This window comes from Cupressus sempervirens, chromosome 10 (genome assembly GCF_028749045.1).
Source record: "Cupressus sempervirens isolate cs-2001-9-10 chromosome 10, ASM2874904v1, whole genome shotgun sequence".
NCBI lineage: Eukaryota > Viridiplantae > Streptophyta > Pinopsida > Cupressales > Cupressaceae > Cupressus > Cupressus sempervirens.
In genome coordinates, this window is record NC_143127.1 from 939339008 (window position 1) to 939352801 (window position 13794).

Genomic DNA, 13794 nt, shown 5'->3' on the forward strand with positions numbered 1-13794 from the left:
TCGGTGAGAAATGTGCCACCTTAGTCAACCGATCAATGGTGACCATGATAACATCATGACGTCAAACTGTCAAAGGTAATCCTACTATGAAATCCATGGAAATGATATCCCACTTCCACGAAAGAATGAGATTTGGCTACAAAAGTCCAGCCAGGTGCTGATGTTCTGCCTTATCTCTCTGACACTCCAAGCACCTAGACACAAAATCAGCAATGTCTCGTTTCATCCCAGACCAAAAGAACAAACATCTCAAATCAGCATGCATCTTTTTGACACCTGGATGTGCTGAGTAAGGTGTACGATGGGCTTCTGCTAAAATCAAGATGCGAAGCTCATCCAAAAATGGCACATAAATCCTTCCCAAATGTCTCAAAAGACCATCTGATTCTCGAACATAACATGCAAACTTACCTTCCAAAGATCTTCCTGAATCAATCTCTCTGCACACTTCTTGATACCAAGAATCTGTAGGAAGTGCCTGAAGAATCTGACTCCTCAAATCCACACTAAGAGTCATCGATGATACCACATGTCTCCTACGACTCAAAGCATTCCCTACCACATTCTCCTTACCTTAAATGTACTTAACCTCAAAATCATACTTGCATAGAAACTCCATCCATCACCTCTGGCGAGCATTCAAATTAGGCAGATTGAAAATGTACTGAAGACTACGATGATCACTATGTAGCTCAAATCTATGCCCCAACAAGAAATGTCTCCATCTTGTCAAAGCATGAACTATTGTTGCTAACTCAAGATTATGTGTAGGATAATTTAACTCATGATCCTTGAGCTTGCGTAATTCATACGCAATCACTCGTCCATTCTGCATCAACACTACCCCAATCCCTTCAAGAAAAGCATCTGTACACACCATGAAATCTTCTTCCAGATCAGGTACGACTAGAATCATTGCACTGGTCAAAAGCTCCTTGGGCTTCTGAAAAGCTTCCTCACATTTCTCTATCCATACGAACTTCTTTCCTTTCCTCTAAAGAGAAGTGATAGGATGTGCTATCCTAGAGAAGTTCTGGACAAATCTGTGATAATAACTAGCTAGGCGCATGAAACTACGGATCTCTAACACATTAGTCAGTGTCAGCCAATCTATTATCACCTGAATCTTTGCAGGATCCACCATCACCTGAAATGACATGCCCTAAATACTGAATCTTTGATTTGAAGAATTCGCACTTAGCTGCATTAGCATAAAGCTGATTGTCCCTCAAACACTGCAATACCAACTGTAGGTGTTCCTCATGCTCCTTCTGAGTCTTAGAATATATCAATATGTCATCAAGAAACACAAATACAAACCTGTTCACATAAGATGGAAACACACCATTCATCAAACTCATGAAAATCGATGGAGCATTAGTCAACCCAAAAGGTACCACTGTGAACTCATAATGCCTGTAGCAAGTTTGAAAAGTGGTCTTGTGAATATCAGCCTCCTTAATGCGAAGCTAGTGGTATCCTGACTTAAGGTCAATCTTGGAGAATACTGTAGCTCCCTTCATCTGATCGAATAAGTCATCAATCTTAGGTAGAGAATACCTGTTCTTAATAGTCACCTTATTCAACTATTTGTAGTCGATACAAAGGCGCAAAGAACCATCTTTCTTCTTCACAAAGAGCACTGGAGCTCCCCACGGTGATACACTAGGTCGAATGCTCCTTTTGGCCAAAAGTTCCTCTAGCTGAAGACGTAGGTCACCTAATTCGTGTGTAGTCATGCGATAAGGAGCTTTAGAGATAGGCTCTAATCCAAGAATCAGATCAATACTAAAGTCAATGTCCCTCTTTGGAGGCATGCTTGGAATCTCACTTGGAAAGACATCTGCGTACTCTTGCAAAATCGGGTGATCTAAAGCCTTCCTCATAGGAACTTCCTCATCAAGATCATTTACCATAATAGCAAATATCTGACATCCCTTATGAAAACTCCACTTCATTTGCATAGCAGAAATCATCCGCAGAGATATAGGCCTCGGTATCCCAACTATCTTCACATCATTCCCTTGGTCATCTTGACACAAAATAATCTTCTTCCTGCAATCTATACTGGCTCTAGGAGATCCAAGCTAGTCCATGCCTAAAACCATATCATAGGAACCAAGGGGTATGACTTGAAGATCCACTACAGTATAAAAGCTCCCTAAGCTAAGCCCACACTTATGAACTATAGAATCTGTAGAGACTGTAATGCCTGAGGCTAGTTCCACTTGCCAACCATGATCTTGCTTCACTGCATCCAGCTTATACTTAGAAACTATAGATGGTGAAATAAATAAATTTGTAGCTCCAAAATCAAAAAATACTAAAAGAGATATACCTCTAATAGCACCTATGGTCTCAACCACTGTTCCCTGATGATCTGCTTGACGGTCATCAACTACTGCAAAAACTCTATGAGCTCTACTTGCATCATCCATTGTAGGCTCTGAAACTATAGGCCTAGGTCCTAAAAATTGAGGTGCTTGTTGTGGACACTGAGCTGCATAATGTCCAATCTGACCACATGAAAAACATTTTTTATTTCTGCCATATCCTCTACCCATAGGTGGCACATTTGATTGCTGATGACTGTTCCTGCTAACAAAAGGCTACCTACTCTGAGCTGGCTGATTGGGCTGATTTTTTTTATTGCGTTGAGCATTGCGGTTGTTCTTGGTGTTAGAACCTTTTCCACCACCTTGAGCCTGAGAATTTGATCCCTTCTATTGCTGTGTCTGCTAAGACTGCTGCTGATACTATTTTCCCTTAGAGAAAGAAAACTTTTTGTTACCACCTAAATTGTCGTTGCCTTTAGATCTAGATGCTGCTGGTGCTCCTACAAACCACCTTGACCAAGGTTGACACTTTTCTCAACAAGGATAGCTCGATATATCGCATCCTTGAGGGGTTTTGGCTCAAATACCTTGACACGCCCAATTATACAGTTATTCAAACCCCTAATAAAATGTTGTGTCAACTGAGCTGAATTTTCATTGAACCCTAAAAAAGACATGAGCTCATGAAACTTACGCTCATACTCGGTCACTGACATAGTATATTGTCTAAGATTATGAAATTCATCAGCCCTTTGCTATTTCCATTCCTCTGGAAGGAATTGTTCATGGAAACTCTCTAAAAATAGTTCCCATGTGACACTGCTCATATCGATTCCCAGCTTCTTCTCCTCAATTGTCCACCAAGTGGCCCCAAAATTCTCTAAATTAGTGATCGCAAATCCTGCCTTAACATTTTTGTCAAATTTCTGCATGGCAAAAATCCTGTCGAGGGAAATAAGCCACTGCTCGGCCACATAACCAGAACCTTGCCCATTGAAAGGCCTGACCTTGGATCTTGAAAGATCCTTCATCTAAGTGGACACAATGGACCTCTGACGATCCTTCCAAGGACTTCTAGATCTGGGTCTATGCTCTTGTTTTGTCTGATGCACTTTGGGCTATTCTTGAAGAGGAGGTAAACATTCTATAATAGTCTACATCATCTATCTCAAACCAACCTCTTTAGACTCAGCTTGGTCCTCTCTATGACTCTCTTCCTACTACCTACTAGAGTGCTCTTCCCTACTCTCTACATGAGCAGATCCCTCATGGGCAGACTCATGGATACTGATAGCTCTGCCACGACCACGACCTCTACCACAACCTCTAATAGAAGACCTAGTCCCAGATACCATCATACAAAAGTACAAGTATTATTACAATCACATGTTGCAATAGACTAAGTTCAATTCTATGTTTAGGTTTAAGTAAAATTTCCAGTTTTGAAAACTAAGTGTTGAAGTATGAAAAATATACAAGTAACAATTCAAGTTCTATTTCAGTTCACCTAGTTTCAAGTTGAATAGATACACTTTAACAGTTTCAAGTTCTACTTGTTCCAAAATACCTAGAGCTCCCAATGTAGAAACTCAGGCTCTGATACCAAATGTAATGCCCCGCCAAGGGATCCAAAGAATTAACTTAGAATTTCACTAAGTTTAGTAGCATTTTTTTTTTACATGAAAGTAAATACCACATATAACTCATGCACAATAACAGAAGCAATATCAATGTCCATCTGAAAGTAAACATAACATAACAGATTACATTCTTTAAAGATCCCTTAACGTTGAATTACATCTAAAACATCTAACATAAATGAATCCATCTAGTACAATATCCACATGAAATAATAATGATAAGTCCAATGTTTATACATTACATTTCAAATGCTCAATCATCCACTATACATGTCACAGGGTATGACAAGCTCAAAGAATATACATATGTGAAATATGGTACATCATCCTATCCATGATACATCAAAGTAAAGATAATCACATGATACATCATCATAGAAGATATATTCATCCATCATAAAGATCAAACATAATAAAACTAAGTGCACGGTTCCTCCCAATCATTAATAGCATCATTAGACCATTGTGGATCCTAGCCATCCCTCTATACGTAACATTCCAAATCACCGAAGAGATTATCGGTATTAACATAGTAGGAATATCACTCCTAATGTATACAACATCATATGTAGAAAGTAATCTAACATGCAAATAGAAGCATAAGATAACATCATCTAACATATGCTAACCATCAATGAAAGGATACATATCCACCATCATGAAAGACGCATCAGCCACGATGTCTCAATGAATCTCAAATGATAAGAGTGGAAAATACACTACCACCCGACCACGTGGTACCTAAGTGGTCCACTCCCACCATGCTGAGGAGATCATCTCAAGTCTCAAATAGGCTATCCAAAACACATAGCACAAATCTCTATAAGTCCAGGAATTCTAAAAGTATACTAACTCAAAGGTTCCAAACACAAAATCTGACATCTAATCCCAAAAGGCACACAATGACATGTAGGAACCTACTATACAAGCAGGAAAGTGTCATCACATTTATCACATACAAGTTATCCTGGCAGTTAGCTAAACTCCATAGGTCCATATTGATCTCATGCGGCCACTAGTATCCTCTCATACTGACAAGGCATACTATGGAATGCAAGGTCGCAACCATGCGTTCTCTCTACTCCCATCCTAGCCTATACAAGCACTCAAGGCATGGGCGAGAACCAAAACTCTTATCTTTCTAGGTTCATTCAGTTAGTATTAGGTGTGAATGTTATCACTTATTAATCCAACTTACAATGAGTTACCCTGGCAGCCTCTTAAGGCCCCGACCCCCATTGCAAGCCACTTCTCGACACTACATGCAGATATCCTACCCTAAGCTCATGGAATCATAAATATAAAAAATCAAAAAATATAATCCATAATAAAATCATCAAATATGCACAAAAGCATCAAATCTCCATGAGCATACATCCATAGAAAATCATGAACACAACAACTCTCTATTGGCAATTGAAGTATCACTAATAATCAAAGTATCCAATGGTTCTCAATAACCAAAATATATCTCATCATACTAATCGAAGACTCCAAAAATGGTTGAGTCAAACATGTCATAACATGACATCATCAAGAATAAATCCACATTATAGTCCCATCACGACAACTAGAAATAACTAAGGATAACTGATCGATGACCAAAAATGGTTAAGTCAAGTGTCTCATACATAAGAATCTCAACTATAACAATCAGTAATTACAAACAATACATAGAGAATTCCATCACATAACCATGGTTGGGTTTATAAAGATTGAGATTAAAACATCATCATGACATCACAATCAGATAACTCCCAAGCCTCTAGTAGACGTCCTGTAACTGGTCAACACTAGTCAACCCAAAACCCAAAACAATAGCATAAAGAATACACAATGCAAACACATGTTTTGGTTTTGCTAAGTTTACAAACTTGAATTTAAATGCAAAAGTCTCGGTTTACATTTTTCAATTTAAATATCAAGTGGAGAAATTTTACATTTTACCTAACCCATGTTTTTGTATTGAAAGATAAAAGATTCTCCCTAAAAACCATTAGACTCAATTTTCTAAAATGTTCTAAATGTCTTTTATGTTCATATCTTGATGATAATGACCCCCATCATATCCAAAATAATATTTTAAATTCTTTTCATATTCATCTTTCCAAATTAAAAGATTATATTGAACCTATATTGCTCAACATAATAAAATAACTTGTTATTACAAAATTACTCTTTAAATTCCAAACATCTATCAATTATTTATTATTGATAATGTATATAGATATATATACTTATATATATACATATATATAGACATATATATATATATATATATATACATATATATATACATATATATATATATATATATACATACATATATACATACATATATATATACATATACATATATAATTATTAACTTATAAATGAATTATATAAAAATCGAATTAATAAACATTTGACAACACACGATGAGTTAATAATCGCTGATACATATATATAATAATTTATATTATATAATTTATAATTATATATATTTTTTTATATTGTGTTTTGTTCAAACGCATCCTTCCAATGTAAAATGCAATGCGTCATTCGCTCACTGCGAAATATATGTCATTCGACTTTTTAATTAAATATATATATGTATATATATAGATATGTATGTATGTGTGTGTGTGTGTGTGTGTGTGTGTGTGTGTGTGTATATATATATATATATATATATATATATATATATATATATAAGTATATATATATATAAGTATATATATATATAAGTATATATGTATATATGTGTGTGTGTGTGTGTGCGCGCACGCGCGCGTGTGTGTGTGTGTACAGAGTTTAATCAAATATCACAGCATATAGACATATATATATATAATTGTATATATATATATATATATATATATATATATATATATATATATGTATGTATGTATGTATGTATGTATGTATGTATGTATGTATGTATGTATGTATGTATGTATGTATTCAAATTTGGAAATATAAACATATATAAATTTCAGTTCTCAGAATTTTCATATAAGTCTTTGACCTCAAAATTTTTTAATAATTTAATCTAATGGGTTTGACTATGAATCTAAACCCTAGCCCCGTGTTCTTTTCAGATCTATGCACATAAAATTTTCAAATAAATTAAACTACCCATATTGAGAATGCATACAATGAAAATAAGAAGTTCCTCAGAAGACATGGAAGACACGAAGAAGACAGAGAATGCAAGATGCGAAAATAGCATAAGTAAAATCACAAGAATCTACCCGAATTCTAATGCTAATTTCGCTCTTCCTCAGAAAACCTGCAGAGCAAGCTCCCTTCTTCAAAGTTCTCGAATCCTCCAATGCTCCAATTGCACTCCAAACGTTGTGTCTAAGCTTCTAGGAATACTTGAATATAAAGAGCTCTCAAAAAATAGCTAGAAGGTGTCACCAACTAAGCATGGGTCTTTTCCAACCTTCTAGATTTGTCATAGGGTTGTAGACACCATGTGCTTAATTGATGCACTAACCTCCGTGTTGTTGACATAAGAGAAATAGAAATGTGTGTTAACTCTCATGCAAGCTTATAACTCCAATTTACTTTTTATATAACTTCTATTTAAATATTTATAACTTTCATTTTAATTTTTATAACTTTTATTATTATTTATTTATTACTTTATTATTATTAATTTTAATTTCTAATTTTCTTTTATTTAATCTTTTTTCCTCAATTAATTCTCATTTAATTAATTATAATCAAAATATGAAAGATCATGATATTTTATATTAATTTTCTCAAATAATTAATTTATTAATTAAATCTATTTATTAAGACTTAATTTATAGAAAATTCACCATAGACCTCCAAGATAAAACACGAAAACCCATCATAGAGCAATTCACACAAAATCACGAATTATGTCATCTGACACATTCAGTGGGTAAAATATCCAGATACTTGTCCTACCTCACTAGGACAATTGGCTTAAGGGTTTAGGATTTGGACTTGAGAATTTATCTCCCTTCTCTTATCATTGAGTTAGTATAATAAGGTACGCTCATCCTGGCAATTCAGAGAAGTCGATACCCGATACCTGCATCCTGCAGAAAAACCATGCATGTACATACAATATATATAATGCTAAGCTAAAAAAACAATGGCAGGAAGTGATGCATCGTGTAGATCTCGACTAAGCAGGTGACTACGACTCCCTTACTTAACCACATCAGAAACGCCATACAATAAGAAAACACACACACCATACACATGCAAGTATGGGGTAAGTATCCATAATAAAACACATGAGATAATAAACCATCTAACTAATCATCAACAATAACTGAAAGCAATGTAATTATCATCATGCATACATCAAATGTAAAGTCTGAATGATCTCATCATATAAACCACTGAATCCATAACATAATGTTTGATAGTGTCAAAACAATACCACTAATCCATCAACATAAAACTAGTCTATCATAGTCTGATAATAATAGGAACAATATCTAGAAAAAATGTGAATGAGGGTAGGCACTACACTCATTTATAATGTATTACATCTTATGAATTCCTTATGTTTCATTATTTTTTTTACAAGTTATCATTTCCCTGATTAAATCCTTGCTCGCTTTCTATAAGTGAGTCTGGGGTATAATTACAACATACAAAAACTACTTGGGGCCTATGAAACCTTGGTCTATGTCCCCAATTTTTCTTCTCAATATTGGTTCCACTGTCAAGAACCTAGTTTAGGTTGTATGAAGGGCAGTAAGGCTAGATTCACATTTCAAAAATTTGAACCAGATAAAGGAAAGATGATGAATTTTTTTCCTAAAGCTTGTGTCTATATAAAGTTGAAAATTCTTGGTATGCTGAACTTTTGTTGGAGAGCAGCAATTGAAATAACAAAAATCTAAATTTGCTAAACAAAACGCAAAACAGAAGTCAAATAAGCACATATGATAACTTATGCAATCTTATGATCCCACACAACTTTAAGATCATCCCTAACAGACAACCTCACCCACGTTGTCCATGACACATCAACGTCAACAAATAACACTTCAAAAACTCCTCGAATTGAAAATAATGTGAGAAAGTAGAAAACCTCCATTCCAATCCTTTTGGGTAATAAACCACTTGTGTGATGCATCTTCAATATATAATAGGGGATCCAAACACAATAGCCATCCAATGGATCAAAATAGTCATTCTCTTGAAGGTCAAGATGAAAATCATAACAAAAAGCATTTTAATCCAAAATCGCCATACGCGTAAACAATAGAATAAAATTTACAATACTTGTCAAAATTAATATCCCTCATACTCTATAGATTTTACAATTCTACTGAAAATTCTTTTCCACAGGTCTCTCTCCTCTCAGGCAACTTTCATTTTGTACCAATACAACAAAGATGCATTTTTTTGTTAAAAATGTAGAAATACCTTGAAACCTCTTCTAAGAGGAGAGCTTTGAAGATTGAATCACGAAAAGTAGCGCCCATTTTAGATCGAATAGTTAGAAGGGAGAGGGTTATAGACCCACTTGTCAATATACAAATAGGATCTATTTATGAAATACCCTAATTAGAATGAGAAATTCATTTCCTGTTTCCACTACACCACATCTAGACTTCTTTTAAAGAATTAGCAGGCAAAATAGTAGAAGAAGGTGTTTAGAGAAAGATTGATATTGCAACATTCAGATTAACCATGTTGAAAGCAATAATCATGCAAAAAAGATGATGCTTGATGTTCTACATGCTGAACCAATACCAAAAATCAACTCAATCTACACACATTTTTTAGGGCGAACAAATGAACAGGGGGATGCTCCAAATGGGTCTTGCTATTGTGCTCCCAATTAATAGGGATTCACTTTCATAAGAACTATTTGATAGATCTAATGAACCATGAAAATCATGGGTGTGTAAACGTTGATAATCACCAAACAGAACACCCTAGAGCCTTGATCCAAGCTTTTCCCCCTTGCCCTGTCCTTAGCCGAATGTGAAGTGGTTGCTCCTGAAGTGCGAAGGCTTATGAGAAAAATGTGAGATATTGATTCACGACCATATACAAGAGCCAATGCTATTTTGCCATATATAAATAGTGAACAATCACTTCCTGCCATGCTCTACATGACTATTGTTGCTGCTGATAGATCCATTTCCGTGATTTTGCAGTCTGTAATGGAGGAAATGATGAGTTAAATCTTTCAGAAGGAAGGGGTAATTAAAGAAAGGTTATCTTTAAAACCTACTTTTGGCAAATATTTGAATTGGAGGTGCTTAAAAATTAAAAATATATTTTTAAATATAAAACATGTTATTAAGACGAAACTATAATTTTGTCTAAAATTATTGTCTTTAAATGCCCTATTATGTAGTAGTGATGCCTTCTAAGAACCCATGTGCTGCAGAGGAATCTTCCACCATACTGCCATGCACAAGAGTTGTCTGCCCAATATTCGATTCCACAGATGCAACAGAAGTGTTGCATTCTACGAACGTTGAAGATAGTTGCAATTTACTTTTTCAATAGAAATGTCTGACAACTGCAATTTTAAAAAAATAATTGGTACGCAGTAGTTAGAACCCTTCTGTGACTAAAGAATGCCTTCATGCAATAAAACTTAATAACAACCTATGATTCAAATTAAAAATCATTTATTTAATCGTTTCAGATATTAAACACAAAACATATATAACTCGTTTGTGAGCTTTTCTAGCACACATGGAGTCTTGGAGGTTTGTCAAACATAATAAGGTCATAAATTATTAAACCCTGTGATTATAAATGCGTAGTTATTTAAAATTAATTTAGAGAACAATTTGATTGGTTAAAAAAGAAAAATAAGGTATAGTACAAGTATTGTAACTGTAGCACTTGATAGGATTACAAAAATTTAAGATTCGAACATTGTTTGCTTTATTCATACAAATTGCTTCCGACAATAAAGATTGGAAAGCACATTTATTTATTCAAAAGAAGAGCCTCAGTGTCACTTAAATGCAGGCTAAAATGTTTGCGACAACTGTAATTTCTAGAGATGTAAGAAGCTTGCATCCTTCTGGTTTCCAAGTTGAAGCATTGCAAAGTCATCACAACTTGCATAGAGTACATTGTATTGCATAGTCATTAGTCTTAGGTATCTATCACCATGGAAGATAATTGTTAGATGGGCAGTTATTGGAAATACTGAGAATAATTTTGTCCATATATTTTTGACATATTAGGCAAATCAAACTGAACCATTCCAAAGTAAAAATAACAAAACTTAGATCAATTAAATTATATACATACTTGAGGTAGACCCATCCCAGTCATCGATTTATTGTTGAAATATTTGAGCCTCTCCATTTTTGAAGCATTTGTGAATGGAAAACCAGCCACGTCCCCTATGAGAAATATAAATTAAACTTAAAACTCACAAATCTAAACCTAAAAATATGCTCAGTACTTAAAAAGTGCTCGACACATGAAGGTGGCGAGTGCCAATTTTGCTTGGCACTTGAAGGTGTCGAGTCATAGATTGCTCGACATGTAAAGGTGCCAAGTAATAGGCAAAAGGTGTCAAGTGATAGGAAGCTCAGCACACAAAGTAAATGCTTGGCAATAATAGATGCCAAGTGAGCTCAGCTCCAACTAAGAAAGAGGATGTCGAGTGTTCTGTTCAACTAAAAAACTATAACTTAGGAAATTCCAACATGAATGCTTTCACCATTAAAACCAAAGAGCCAAAGTTGTAACCTTTCAAAAAAATTACTCAAATTCAACATACAAGGGAAGAGCAATGGATTCAAGTATGCTTGCTTGCCTTCTATTCAATCTTTGATATAAACTATTACAAAATCTGGGAGCATTCGACTTTAACTAGAAAAACTCTAATATAACTCTAAACTGGTAAAACTTCAAACAACTTTAATACTTCAAAAACTTTAAACCTACAACTTGAATGGCTGCATACAAAGGTGTCTGGAGCAATCACTGCTTCAATAGGACAAAACCAAACAATAAGAAACTCACAGAGTGAACAGGGGAAGTATGTGCAACTGCAGGCACAAACTTGTTTCCTTCTTCCTTCTCTACTTTGCTCTGCAACTACTGATCTGCTAAATAATTTGACTGAACTAAAATGAATGTAGAAACATTCCTTTTTGTCACATTCCATTTTCCCCCTCATTTCTAATTTCAAAAATCTCACCCACTGTATTTATGTTTCTGCCTGTTCTAAATGTTAGAGGTGGTAGGTGAGTGTTTGGCTCCAAGGAGAAACGACCATTGCATTTAACTTTCCAACATCTCCAACTTGAAGATATTTGAGATTTGTAAATGCTCCATCACATTGGTCATTTATTACCATGGAATCTCCTAGCATCAGGATCCTCAAGGAACTGCGCATGGCATCTAAATGTATTGATTCAACTCTAGTTAAACATGTATCTTCTAGGAGACTCAAACCTTTGATATTGTTAAGCTTATGTTTATCTCCCACCACATTTGAGAATTCCCTATAATTTATAATATTATTTTCATTTGCTACTTTATTTCCCATGAAGGATATCAGAAACAAACACATTCCTTGACTCGTCTCTCTTTACTAACCCTTGTTTGTGGAGAGCTTCAAGGTTATCTGAATCTACAATCACACCAACATCATCCCATTAACAACCTTAAAAATATGTACAAATATCAAGAAAGGCCTCTTTAGCTTCTCAATCTCTCATTTTATCATACTGAAAGAGAATCTTTTCACTCAGGTTCCCTTCATCATCAAATCTATCTATATCTCCATCTTTAAGGGCTTTAAGGACTTTCTCGTAAGTAGAATGCTCCCTTTCAACTCTCAAGTAATCTCTTAAAATAGACACAAGTAATGGGACTCCCTTGCATGCCTCCGCAATGGCGTCTATACAACTCTATTCATCGAAATCACCTTTGACTACTTGTATTTCGTCATCATCGCCCTCGCCTAAAATTGTTCTACGTAGGATGATTCTGGTCGTAGTGTTACACAGGGTTTCTACATGGTATTCCTTTAATATTTTTATACCTAGCCAATGTTTTATATTGTTCTGGCAAGAGGTTATGATATTCCTTAACCTCACCTCTTTTGCTATCTGCAATTTTCTTGGCAAGAGTTCTTTGACATACCGAGCATCAACCACATTGCCAATAAATATAAAACACAGTTTTTTCCTTAAGACATTTTGCACTTTTTGTCACCCCTCCACTGTACTTTGCAACTCCAATTCGCCACTGCCAAAATGATAAATGATATCTTGTTTTAGCTGCTTGATGTAAGATGTTCTGTAAGGAATTTTCTCATCAATTGTTACCCTACAAAACTTGAAACCTTTGGAGATGCAATCTAACTCCTCAACCACTGTGGAGGCCAAAACACTCTTACCAATGCCACCAAACCCCCATAGTACAATAGCTATAGCTGCTTCACTGCCTTCCAAATCCACCATTTCCTTCACTTTAGCTACTTTTTCTTCTATACCTTCTGCAAATGTTAAACAAAAGACAAAATATTGAAGACACCATAACCTGGGAAACAAATGCAACAAATCATCCCAAAACAAATGAAAGCTATGAATGATAATTAGGCTGCGCACCTGGCTTGAAGTCAATGAGGTTTTGTGTAGAGTGCTCTATACGCACACTAACTTGTCTTTCAATGTCTGTAACGTTGGAGAGATTATCTTGTTAATTATTGTTAGTTGGACAGCTGTTATTTCTGACCCAAAAATAGCAGTAGTATTTATGGGTAGTTTGGATAGCTGTTCGTTTGTATCTATATATAGTAGCATTATTTATGGGTATTTTGGACAACTGTTTGTCCACTTGCC